This window comes from Rhinichthys klamathensis, unplaced genomic scaffold (genome assembly GCF_029890125.1).
Source record: "Rhinichthys klamathensis goyatoka isolate OS25496 unplaced genomic scaffold, OSU_Roscu_1.1 h1tg000769l_1, whole genome shotgun sequence".
Lineage (NCBI taxonomy): Eukaryota > Metazoa > Chordata > Actinopteri > Cypriniformes > Leuciscidae > Rhinichthys > Rhinichthys klamathensis.
The window spans coordinates 575,610-588,207 of NW_026607169.1; the positions used below are offsets into that span (position 1 = coordinate 575,610).

At 45.3% G+C, this 12,598-nt stretch overlaps 1 protein-coding gene across 1 annotated transcript in view; it reads right to left on the minus strand.

The window, feature by feature from the left end:
* Nucleotides 1-12,592, minus strand: part of sptbn1 (spectrin, beta, non-erythrocytic 1) — a 98,213-nt gene extending 85,621 nt beyond the window's left edge. Inside the window, exon 1 of the mRNA XM_056243021.1 lies at nucleotides 12,527-12,592. The gene's annotated coding sequence lies outside the window, so the exon portion shown is untranslated. The remainder of the gene's footprint in view (nucleotides 1-12,526) is intronic.
* Between the last annotated feature and the right edge of the window lie 6 nt (nucleotides 12,593-12,598).

A 12,598-nucleotide genomic window follows, 5' to 3' on the forward strand; every position in this document is an offset into this window, starting at 1 on the left:
AGGAAGCATGAGATCAGCTATAATGTGACCAAATGTGTCCCATGATCCTGTATTTCCAAATGAAACAAATGTTGGATTCTTCCTGCGAGTGGCTGGCGTGGGATCGAGGGATCGAGGCCTGAGGGTGTTGTGGAGGATCTGGGCCCGCAGTGAGAGGGATATTTGTGCAGAAACACAGTCAGTTGTGTCATTTTGAAGTCACAAGACGTCCACGTGTCCTCGGCGCGCTTAATTCACCTCCGTCTGCACTTCTGTTCTCTGTCACAAGTGTGTGTGTGACTCTCAGAGCTGAAATCATCCCTCGCGCCGCGATAAACAGAGTCTGGGGTTCTGGTGCAGTCACACACTGCAGACACACACACACACACACGTTACTCTGAAGACTCGACGCTCAGTGGAACAATCTGAAGATAATCGGATGAATATATCAGCAAATGATGGGAAATGAAGGGAAACACACACACACACACATACACGTGTGTGTGTGTGTGTGTGTGTGTGTGTGTGTGAGAGAGAGAGAGTGGAATTCCATTCATTCCCAATCGTTTCAATGATAAAATGATTTTAAAATATCATAAAAAAAAAAAGATGAAAGCATATTATATTATATTATATTATATTATATTATATTGTATTATATTATGTTATATTATGTTATATTATAACAATAAAAGCCGAAAAAATGTGAAGCCAAAATAAAGGGAAAAAAATATTTAGACATTTTATAATTAATTTAATAATTTATAATTTACATTATAATATTTATTATACAATTATTTTAAAATATTATATTTAAAAGATAAAAGTTATTAAATTATTCAATTATTATATTATGTTATATTTTATAATATTATATTATCTGATGATATACTGTATAATGATAAATATTTTAAAAATACAAGCCATAAATTTGTTATGCTGACAAGAAAAAAATAAATCAATTTATACATTTTATAAATGTAAATAAATATATATATAAATATAATTTTAAATGATGAGAATGATTTACATTTTTGTATGTCCAAATAGATTTGTATAATTCCTAAAAAAAATGTGAATCTCTAGATATGGCTAAAATATCTGTGGATTTATGGATGAAATGGTCAAATCCCTAACCCTTGTCGAACAGCATTAAAGTCCAGTCTAGTCTTCATAATCCATACGAGAGGAACGGCCCTCAATAGTGCATTCATATCACATGATCTTTTCTGATCAATAGCAGTATTTCTACATGTATATGATGAGAGCTGATATCTCAGAATGATAAAGACATATGTGCGAACTGACCATGAACGCAGATTTCCCACAAATACATTTCAGATGTGTTGTTTCTCTCTCACGGAGGGATAAACGTATGTAACGGCTTGTTTCTGCTGGCGCTGAGACACTCGCTCCTTTGGCAAGTCAGTGAAGGCAACATTTCCCATGATGCTCCACTGTGATCTTATAAAAAATGTACTTGCACAATCCCACAACTCCAGAGGGATTCGGTTGTAACGCAACACAACTGCTCTTATTCGACACCGCACTCAAAAGTGCTGATTTCAGCAAAGCCAAAAATGTCTGGATAATGTCTGGATACAGTGTGTTTGTGTGTGACGATGATCTAATGCGTTCCTGAAGCTACAGTAAGTTGGGTGATTTTACAGACATCTGGCCGACAAACTCAGGAAAGGAAGGATAGAGGACGGACAGGGGGTCTGTGGGTGTTTCCTTTCTTTTATTATGAGATGAACAACCATACAAACACGCAAACCAGGACATTCCATAACTCAAACTACATCCCACAATTACATGAGATGAAACTGCTCTGGGAAATACGGATGTTTCTCTTGGTATTTCAGGAGGTAAACAAGGAATGTGATATAACACAAAACTGGCCATAGGAAAGCAGTCTGAACCAGATCTCAATATCAACTCAAACTTTTATTCTTTTAAAGGGATAGTTCACCCAAAGATGTAAACTCTGTCTTTGAACACTCTCTGTCTGAGAGTGTGTGAGTGAGGAGAGTGTGTGAGTGAGGGGAGTGTGTGAGTGAGGGGAGTGTGTGAGTGAGGGGAGTGTGTGAGTGAGGAGAGGGTGTGAGTGAGGGGAGTGTGTGAGTGAGGGGAGTGTGTGAGTGAGGGGAGTGTGTGAGTGAGGGGAGTGTGTGAGTGAGGAGAGTGTGTGAGTGAGGGGAGTGTGTGAGTGAGGGGAGTGTGTGAGTGAGGGGAGTGTGTGAGTGAGGGGAGTGTGTGAGTGAGGGGAGTGTGTGAGTGAGGGGAGTGTGTGAGTGAGGGGAGTGAGGGGAGTGTGTGAGTGAGGGGAGTGTGTGAGTGAGGGGAGTGTGTGAGTGAGGGGAGTGTGTGAGTGAGGGGAGTGTGTGAGTGAGGGGAGTGTGTGAGTGAGGGGAGTGTGTGAGTGAGGGGAGTGTGTGAGTGAGGGGAGTGTGTGAGTGAGGGGAGTGTGTGAGTGAGGGGAGTGTGTGAGTGAGGAGAGTGTGTGAGTGAGGGGAGTGTGTGAGTGAGGGGAGTGTGTGAGTGAGGAGAGTGTGTGAGTGAGGGGAGTGTGTGAGTGAGGAGAGTGTGTGAGTGAGGGGAGTGTGTGAGTGAGGGGAGTGTGTGAGTGAGGAGAGTGTGTGAGTGAGGGGAGTGTGTGAGTGAGGAGAGTGTGTGAGTGAGGGGAGTGTGTGAGTGAGGGGAGTGTGTGAGTGAGGGGAGTGTGTGAGTGAGGGGAGTGTGTGAGTGAGGGGAGTGTGTGAGTGAGGAGAGAGTGTGAGTGAGGGGAGTGTGTGAGTGAGGGGAGTGTGTGAGTGAGGAGAGTGTGTGAGTGAGGGGAGTGTGTGAGTGAGGGGAGTGTGTGAGTGAGGGGAGTGTGTGAGTGAGGGGAGTGTGTGAGTGAGGGGAGTGTGTGAGTGAGGGGAGTGTGTGAGTGAGGGGAGTGTGTGAGTGAGGGGAGTGTGTGAGTGAGGAGAGTGTGTGAGTGAGGGGAGTGTGTGAGTGAGGGGAGTGTGTGAGTGAGGAGAGTGTGTGAGTGAGGGGAGTGTGTGAGTGAGGAGAGTGTGTGAGTGAGGGGAGTGTGTGAGTGAGGAGAGTGTGTGAGTGAGGGGAGTGTGTGAGTGAGGGGAGTGTGTGAGTGAGGGGAGTGTGTGAGTGAGGGGAGTGTGTGAGTGAGGAGAGAGTGTGAGTGAGGGGAGTGTGTGAGTGAGGGGAGTGTGTGAGTGAGGAGAGTGTGTGAGTGAGGGGAGTGTGTGAGTGAGGGGAGTGTGTGAGTGAGGGGAGTGTGTGAGTGAGGAGAGTGTGTGAGTGAGGGGAGTGTGTGAGTGAGGAGAGTGTGTGAGTGAGGGGAGTGTGTGAGTGAGGGGAGTGTGTGAGTGAGGGGAGTGTGTGAGTGAGGAGAGTGTGTGAGTGAGGAGAGTGTGTGAGTGAGGGGAGTGTGTGAGTGAGGAGAGTGTGTGAGTGAGGGGAGTGTGTGAGTGAGGGGAGTGTGTGAGTGAGGAGAGTGTGTGAGTGAGGGGAGTGTGTGAGTGAGGGGAGTGTGTGAGTGAGGGGAGTGTGTGAGTGAGGGGAGTGTGTGAGTGAGGGGAGTGTGTGAGTGAGGAGAGGGTGTGAGTGAGGGGAGTGTGTGAGTGAGGAGAGTGTGTGAGTGAGGGGAGTGTGAGTGAGGGGAGTGTGTGAGTGAGGAGAGTGTGTGAGTGAGGGGAGTGTGTGAGTGAGGGGAGTGTGTGAGTGAGGAGAGTGTGTGAGTGAGGGGAGTGTGTGAGTGAGGGGAGTGTGTGAGTGAGGGGAGTGTGTGAGTGAGGGGAGTGTGTGTGTGAGGGGAGTTTGTGAGTGAGGAGAGTGTGTGAGTGAGGGGAGTGTGTGAGTGAGGGGAGTGTGTGAGTGAGGGGAGTGTGTGAGTGAGGGGAGTGTGTGTGTGAGGGGAGTTTGTGAGTGAGGAGAGTGTGTGAGTGAGGGGAGTGTGTGAGTGAGGGGAGTGTGAGAGTGAGGAGAGTGTGTGAGTGAGGAGAGTGTGTGAGTGAGGGGAGTGTGTGAGTGAGGGGAGTGTGTGTGTGAGGGGAGTTTGTGAGTGAGGACAGTGTGTGAGTGAGGGGAGTGTGTGAGTGAGGAGAGTGTGTGAGTGAGGGGAGTGTGTGAGTGAGGGGAGTGTGTGAGTGAGGGGAGCGTGTGAGTGAGGGGAGCGTGTGAGTGAGGGGAGTGTGTGTGTGAGGGGAGTTTGTGAGTGAGGAGAGTGTGTGAGTGAGGGGAGTGTGTGAGTGAGGGGAGTGTGTGAGTGAGGGGAGTGTGTGTGTGAGGGGAGTTTGTGAGTGAGGAGAGTGTGTGAGTGAGGGGAGTGTGTGAGTGAGGAGAGTGTGTGAGTGAGGGGAGTGTGTGAGTGAGGGGAGCGTGTGAGTGAGGGGAGCGTGTGAGTGAGGGGAGCGTGTGAGTGAGGGGAGTGTGTGTGTGAGGGGAGTTTGTGAGTGAGGAGAGTGTGTGAGTGAGGGGAGTGTGTGAGTGAGGGGAGTGTGAGAGTGAGGGGAGTGTGTGAGTGAGGGGAGTGTGTGAGTGAGGGGAGTGTGTGAGTGAGGGGAGTGTGTGAGTGAGGAGAGTGTGTGAGTGAGGGGAGTGTGTGAGTGAGGGGAGTGTGTGAGTGAGGAGAGTGTGTGAGTGAGGGGAGTGTGTGAGTGAGGGGAGTGTGTGAGTGAGGGGAGTGTGTGAGTGAGGGGAGTGTGTGAGTGAGGGGAGTGTGTGAGTGAGGAGAGGGTGTGAGTGAGGGGAGTGTGTGAGTGAGGAGAGTGTGTGAGTGAGGGGAGTGTGAGTGAGGGGAGTGTGTGAGTGAGGAGAGTGTGTGAGTGAGGGGAGTGTGTGAGTGAGGGGAGTGTGTGAGTGAGGAGAGTGTGTGAGTGAGGGGAGTGTGTGAGTGAGGGGAGTGTGTGAGTGAGGGGAGTGTGTGAGTGAGGGGAGTGTGTGTGTGAGGGGAGTTTGTGAGTGAGGAGAGTGTGTGAGTGAGGGGAGTGTGTGAGTGAGGGGAGTGTGTGAGTGAGGGGAGTGTGTGAGTGAGGGGAGTGTGTGTGTGAGGGGAGTTTGTGAGTGAGGAGAGTGTGTGAGTGAGGGGAGTGTGTGAGTGAGGGGAGTGTGAGAGTGAGGAGAGTGTGTGAGTGAGGAGAGTGTGTGAGTGAGGGGAGTGTGTGAGTGAGGGGAGTGTGTGTGTGAGGGGAGTTTGTGAGTGAGGAGAGTGTGTGAGTGAGGGGAGTGTGTGAGTGAGGAGAGTGTGTGAGTGAGGGGAGTGTGTGAGTGAGGGGAGTGTGTGAGTGAGGGGAGCGTGTGAGTGAGGGGAGCGTGTGAGTGAGGGGAGTGTGTGTGTGAGGGGAGTTTGTGAGTGAGGAGAGTGTGTGAGTGAGGGGAGTGTGTGAGTGAGGGGAGTGTGTGAGTGAGGGGAGTGTGTGTGTGAGGGGAGTTTGTGAGTGAGGAGAGTGTGTGAGTGAGGGGAGTGTGTGAGTGAGGAGAGTGTGTGAGTGAGGGGAGTGTGTGAGTGAGGGGAGCGTGTGAGTGAGGGGAGCGTGTGAGTGAGGGGAGCGTGTGAGTGAGGGGAGTGTGTGTGTGAGGGGAGTTTGTGAGTGAGGAGAGTGTGTGAGTGAGGGGAGTGTGTGAGTGAGGGGAGTGTGAGAGTGAGGGGAGTGTGTGAGTGAGGGGAGTGTGTGAGTGAGGGGAGTGTGTGAGTGAGGGGAGTGTGTGAGTGAGGGGAGTGTGTGAGTGAGGAGAGTGTGTGAGTGAGGGGAGTGTGTGAGTGAGGAGAGTGTGTGAGTGAGGGGAGTGTGTGAGTGAGGAGAGTGTGTGAGTGAGGGGTGTGAGTGAGGGGAGTGTGTGAGTGAGGGGAGTGTGTGTGTGAGGGGAGTGTGTGAGTGAGGGGAGTGTGTGAGTGAGGGGAGTGTGTGTGTGTGAGTGTGTGAGTGAGGAGAGGGTGTGAGTGAGGGGAGTGTGTGAGTGAGGAGAGTGTGTGAGTGAGGGGAGTGTGTGAGTAAGGAGAGTGTGTGAGTGAGGGGAGTGTGTGAGTGAGGAGAGTGTGTGAGTGTGGGGAGTGTGTGAGTGAGGGGAGTGTGTGTGTGAGGGGAGTGTGTGAGTGAGGGGAGTGTGTGAGTGAGGGGAGTGTGTGAGTGAGGGGAGTGTGTGAGTGAGGAGTGAGTGAGGGGAGTGTGTGAGTGAGGAGAGAGTGTGAGTGAGGGGAGTGTGTGAGTGAGGGGAGTGTGTGAGTGAGGGGAGTGTGTGTGTGAGGGGAGTGTGTGAGTGAGGGGAGTGTGTGAGTGAGGGGAGTGTGTGAGTGAGGGGAGTGTGTGAGTGAGGAGAGAGTGTGAGTGAGGGGAGTGTGTGAGTGAGGGGAGTGTGTGAGTGAGGAGAGTGTGTGAGTGAGGGGAGTGTGTGAGTGAGGGGAGTGTGTGAGTGAGGGGAGTGTGTGAGTGAGGGGAGTGTGTGAGTGAGGGGAGTGTGAGAGTGAGGAGAGTGTGTGAGTGAGGAGAGTGTGTGAGTGAGGGGAGTGTGTGTGTGTGAGTGAGGGGAGTGTGTGAGTGAGGGGAGTGTGTGAGTGAGGGGAGTGTGTGTGTGTGAGTGAGGGGAGTGTGTGAGTGAGGCGAGTGTGTGAGTGAGGGGAGTGTGTGTGTGTGAGTGAGGGGAGTGTGTGAGTGAGGGGAGTGTGTGAGTGAGGGGAGTGTGTGTGTGTGAGTGTGTGAGTGAGGAGAGGGTGTGTGTGTGAGTGAGGGGAGTGTGTGTGTGTGAGTGAGGAGAGTGTGTGAGTGAGGGGAGTGTGTGAGTGAGGGGAGTGTGTGTGTGTGAGTGTGTGAGTGAGGAGAGGGTGTGAGTGAGGGGAGTGTGTGAGTGAGGGGAGTGTGTGAGTGAGGGGAGTGTGTGAGTGAGGGGAGTGTGTGTGTGTGAGTGAGGGGAGTGTGTGAGTGAGGGGAGTGTGTGAGTGAGGGGAGTGTGTGAGTGAGGGGAGTGTGTGAGTGAGGGGAGTGTGAGAGTGAGGAGAGTGTGTGAGTAAGGAGAGTGTGTGAGTGAGGGGAGTGTGTGTGTGTGAGTGAGGGGAGTGTGTGAGTGAGGGGAGTGTGTGAGTGAGGGGAGTGTGTGTGTGTGAGTGAGGGGAGTGTGTGAGTGAGGGGAGTGTGAGAGTGAGGAGAGTGTGTGAGTAAGGAGAGTGTGTGAGTGAGGGGAGTGTGTGTGTGTGAGTGAGGGGAGTGTGAGAGTGAGGAGAGTGTGTGAGTAAGGAGAGTGTGTGAGTGAGGGGAGTGTGTGTGTGTGAGTGTGTGAGTGAGGGGAGTGTGAGAGTGAGGGGAGTGTGTGAGTGAGGGGAGTGTGTGAGTGAGGGGAGTGTGTGAGTGAGGGGAGTGTGTGTGTGTGTGTGAGTGTGTGAGACGGACAGCAGTCACTCGAGGAGACGACGACCAACTCATTTATTTTTTACGACACCGGTCAATAATTTAGATGCTCGTGTTTCATTGGTGGAATACTAGTCCACTGCCCCACAAACCAATACGTGACAGAACCTTGAATGTGTGTGTGTGTGTGTGTGTGTGTGTGTGTGTGTGTGTGTGTGTGTGTGTGTGTGTGTGTGTGTGTGTGTGTGTGTGTGTGTGTGTGTGTGTGTGTGTGTGTGTAGGAAACCAGGCAACTGAGAGGAATTCATTATTCATGTCAGCATTAATTCTATCTAGGTAGAGAGATTCATCTATCTATCTATCTATCTATCTATCTATCTATCTATCTATCTATCTATCTATCTATCTATCTATCCATCCATCCATCCATCCATCCATCCATCCATCCATCCATCCATCCATCCATCCATCCATCCATCCATCCATCCATCCATCTATCTATCTATCTATCCATCTATCCATCTATCTATCTATCTATCGTTCCATCTATCCATCTATCCATCCATCTATCCATCTGTCCATCCGCTTGTCAGTCTGTCCATCCATCCACCAACCAACCTATCCATCTGCTTATGATAATGGCAGAGATCAAATTAACACAAATCATAAAAGTTTGAGCAGTTTAATAAAATAGGCACAAACTTCTTACAAAACGCAAATTAATTAAACAAAGTGTCAGAATCAATCCGTACTAAGACCCACGCACACATGCTCGTGTTTAGCATATAATAACACAGTTAAAGGGGTGGTTTTCCCTCAACCTGGCGCCCCTGCGGGAGGGCTGCTGTCCCCCGGCTCCTCGAGCACATGCTCCACATTACTGAGGTATGCCTGAGATTCCTGACTGATCCGACCTCTGGGAGTGTGATATCCGACTTCCCATCCGAGCCCACGACAGCGTGAGGAGACCGCAGAGATCAGAGCGAGAGCAAACTCAATTCTGCTTCTATTTAAAAGAGACGTTTACATCCTCGGAAGAATAAACGCGGTTTGCTTACCGATGCAGAATAGGCAGAGCAGATTCTGGCCCAAGTCAAAAGCAAAATAAAAGTCGTTGTGCCAAACTATTCAGTACTTCCTCCTGCAACTCTTGATCTCAAATGTTATGGCTTGTTTAGTATGAAAACTCACAGATGTCACTAATTTGTAATTTCCACGCCTTTAGTAGCAATTAGTGATCCACCAAAAATGTGGCAACTGTAAATATTCAGCTTTTTTCCATGTTAATCTGTGTTTAGTGTGTAATGTTGCTGTTTGAGCATTACAAATATATTAAAAATCTCCTCTATATCAGTGTCAGTGTTTCTGAACTCCTGAAACGCCTCCATTGTAGTCTTGAGTTTCTCCCGGGAGCGAACACGTCACAATATTCCTCATTATAATAATTCATACGGAGAATAAAGGGGCGGGGCCTGGTTGAGTTAGTTAGTAGTGTGTTAAACTGGCGGTTATTGGACATTTCCCAAACACACACGAAGCGCCCGACCAATCACGACACACTGCTCCAGCCGACCAATCAGAGCACAGTGTGCTTTTCAGAAGGCGGGGCTTCATAGAGACAGGAAGTAAACAGAGCGTTACTGACAGACTGGGAAGAGAGGAGCCGCAACAATGGAGAATATGAGGAGAATAATCAACATTCAAGCAGGAAAACCTGTTCCAGTAGAGCCTGAAACAACATCAAAACATGGCCTATTTAAACACTGCACCTTAAACTTGCCGTGCATCTCTTTCTTGAGCATTATTCCTGCTCCTATGATACAGAATAAGTGGGACAGAGCAAGGGTTGTGTATGCGCTGCTGCCCAGGAATGCAGGAAAACACAATCACGTGAAACGTAGATGCTCTACTGGAATGCTGGGGATTTTTTACAACTCCAGAAATGGTTTGTGGGTTTTGGCAACGAGAGAGAGGGAGAGGAAGAGATTTAATATTTTTGTTTTATGTTCCATCTTCTTTATCCCTGAAGTTTCAAAGTGAGTCTCAGGGAGAGCGAAGCGTCTGTTTAAGCTCCACCACCCCGAGAGAATATGAGGAAACTCTCGCCAGCGGCCAGCGCTCATAAACAACATCACACCTCTGTAAACACAGCAATGCAAACGCATGATGATGATGGAAACCAGCAGAGGGAAATATGCCACTGTCATCCAAGGTCTTACGAGAATAAATTATATAAAGAAAGAAATACAACGAAACCCCACAGTGAGAGTTATGGAGGGGTTGAGGAGGTGGAATGACGTGGAAGTCTTTAAAAATTATGGAAATTTATATCTTGCAAGACTTTTTGCATTTCTGAGTTTAAAAAATGCAATTTTTTCCCCCCCCTCAGAATAACTTGCAATTGTGAGGACTTTTTTATTTTTTTTATTTTTTAAGAAATTAATACTTTTATTCAGCAAGGACTAAAGTGACAGTAAAGACATTTATATTGTTACAAAAGATGGAAGTCTTTAAAAATTATGGAAATTTATATCTTGCAATTCTGACTTTTTGCATTTTGTGTTTTTCATTTTCGAGTTTAAAACTTGCTATCCCCCCCCCCCCCCCCCCCCTCAAAATTGCAATTGTGAGGAAAGAAAAAAATTTGTAATGAAATTAATACTTTTATTCAGCAATGACACATTAAATTAATTAAAAGTGACAGTAAAGACATTTATAATGTTACAAAAGGTTATATATCAAATAAATGCAGTTCTTTTGAACTTTCTATTCATCAAAGAATCCTGAAAAATAAAATCTATCACGGTTTCCACAAAAAGGAAACTCTTTTTAACATTGATAATAATCATAAATGTGTCTTGAGCATCAAATCATCATATTAGAGTGATTTCTGAAGGATCATGTGACTCTGAAGACTGAAGTAATGATGCTGAAAATCACAGGAATAAATTACACTTTACTATATATTCACATAGAAAACAGCTGATTTACATTGTAATAATATTTCACAATTTTTACTGTATTTTTGATCAAATAAATGCAGCCTTGCCACGCAGAAGAGACTCTGCTGACTCAAAACTATTATTTTTCACATATATGTCTACATGTTATAATAGAAGCAAGGAACAATGCAACCGATGCTTTATCATGCATCTACAATTTCAGTGTTTTAATGAACTTTTATGATGACACACCCTGATATAAGCATCCATTGACTATCCATTGGCAAATTTCAGACATGTTTTGTAAATATATTGTTTTCTAAAATGCATCTTTAGCATTATTATTCATCAAATGCTCCATCAGTGTGTCTAAGTGCCCTACAAAAGAAGCATTTAGTTCAACACAGGTATATGGTTTCTATAGGAACTGCATTAAAAATTCAACCCATGAATAAATCATCCTCCATCTCCATATTGATTTTATGTAACGTATAGTTTCCCGTAAGAGCGACGCGAGTTGGTCTGTGGGCTCGAGGGTTTCGCTGGGAATCTGCAATGGTGTGGGAGCTTCAGAAGGAGCGGATAAAGTGTGAACTTACGCCCACTTTCTTTCTGCCACAGATCTCCTACGCACACAATCACTGCATGTCATGTGCGAGCGAGTGGGCGTCACATTATCCAGCTATTCAAACTCCAAAACACAGAATAGCTGACAAAAAACACTTAACAACCTCTCTTATTGTTCCTCTCTGTCGAGCTCTGAAAGAAGGTCATGTTCATCTGTTTAACATCCTCACAGATGGACACTACACTGCAAAAAACTATTCAATTTACGGTAAAAAAAAAAAAGCTGCCAGAAATATACCGTAAAAAATACGGTATCAAGTTTTACAGACTTACCTTAAATTTACAGTAAAACATGTATTTCATTATCTGATATAATGTTAATTTAACAACCCATTGATGCATTAACATCTGTTTTGTTTCATTGTAATACACTGACAATCACTAATTACAGTAATTATGAGTCACATGATCAATCAAAGCTCATCACAGACAGCTTTTCCACAAGAAAGTTAATGGAAATATATAGAAGCTGCACAGTGTCATTCACACACACACACACACTAAACCCCATCATGGTAACACTTGAAAATGCAATAAACATTAATTCAACAACATTAAATGTAACATAAAACCCTAATGTACATCACTGATTAAGAAAAACTATGAAGAAACTATAGTTTGTGACAAAAATACATCAAATGTGAAGTGTCACGCAGGGAATTGCGGGAATGTTTATTTACGGTTTTCCACTGTAAATTATACAGTGACTTGTTCTTTTTCACTTCCAAAAACGGTATTTTACTGTAAAATTAAATGTACGGTTAGATCTATCACAGTTATTCACCGTATATATATATAGTACAATGACTTGTTCTTTTTCACTTCCAAAAATGGTATTTTACTGTAAAATTAAATGTACGGTTAGATCTATCGCAGTTATTCACCGTATATATATATATATATATATATATATATATATAGTACAGTGACTTGTTCTTTTTCACTTACAAAAATGGTAAATTTAATGGTATTTTACTGTAAAATTAAATGTACGGTTAGATCTATCACAGTTATTCACCGTATATATATTTATATAGTACAGTGACTTGTTCTTTTTCACTTCCAAAAACGGTATTTTACTGTAAAATTAAATGTACGGTTAGATCTATCACAGTTATTCACCGTATATATATATATAGTACAGTGACTTGTTCTTTTTCACTTCCAAAAACTGTAAATTTAATGGTATTTTACTGTAAAATTAAATGTATGGTTAGATCTATCACAGTTATTCACCGTATATATATATATATATATATATATATATAGTACAGTGACTTGTTCTTTTTCACTTCCAAAAACAGTATTTTACTGTAAAATTAAATGTACGGTTAGATCTATCACAGTTATTCACCGTATATATATATATATATATATATATATATATATATATATATATATATATATAGTACAGTGACTTGTTCTTTTTCACTTACAAAAACTGTAAATTTAATGGTATTTTACTGTAAAATTACATTAAATGTACGGTTAGATCTATCACAGTTATTCACCGTATATACTGTAGTACGGAAACTTTCTGTGAACCAATTACCAGTTTGTCACTGTGGCATTTTTACGGTGTTTTACCGTTAAAATCTCGATGGTTGTTTAGTGTTTGTGATTCCCACTCACCCGCTAGAGCCTTGATGCGAGAGCGCTCGAACAACCGGGCCGAGCTGTTCTCATTGTCCCATTCGTCCTCCC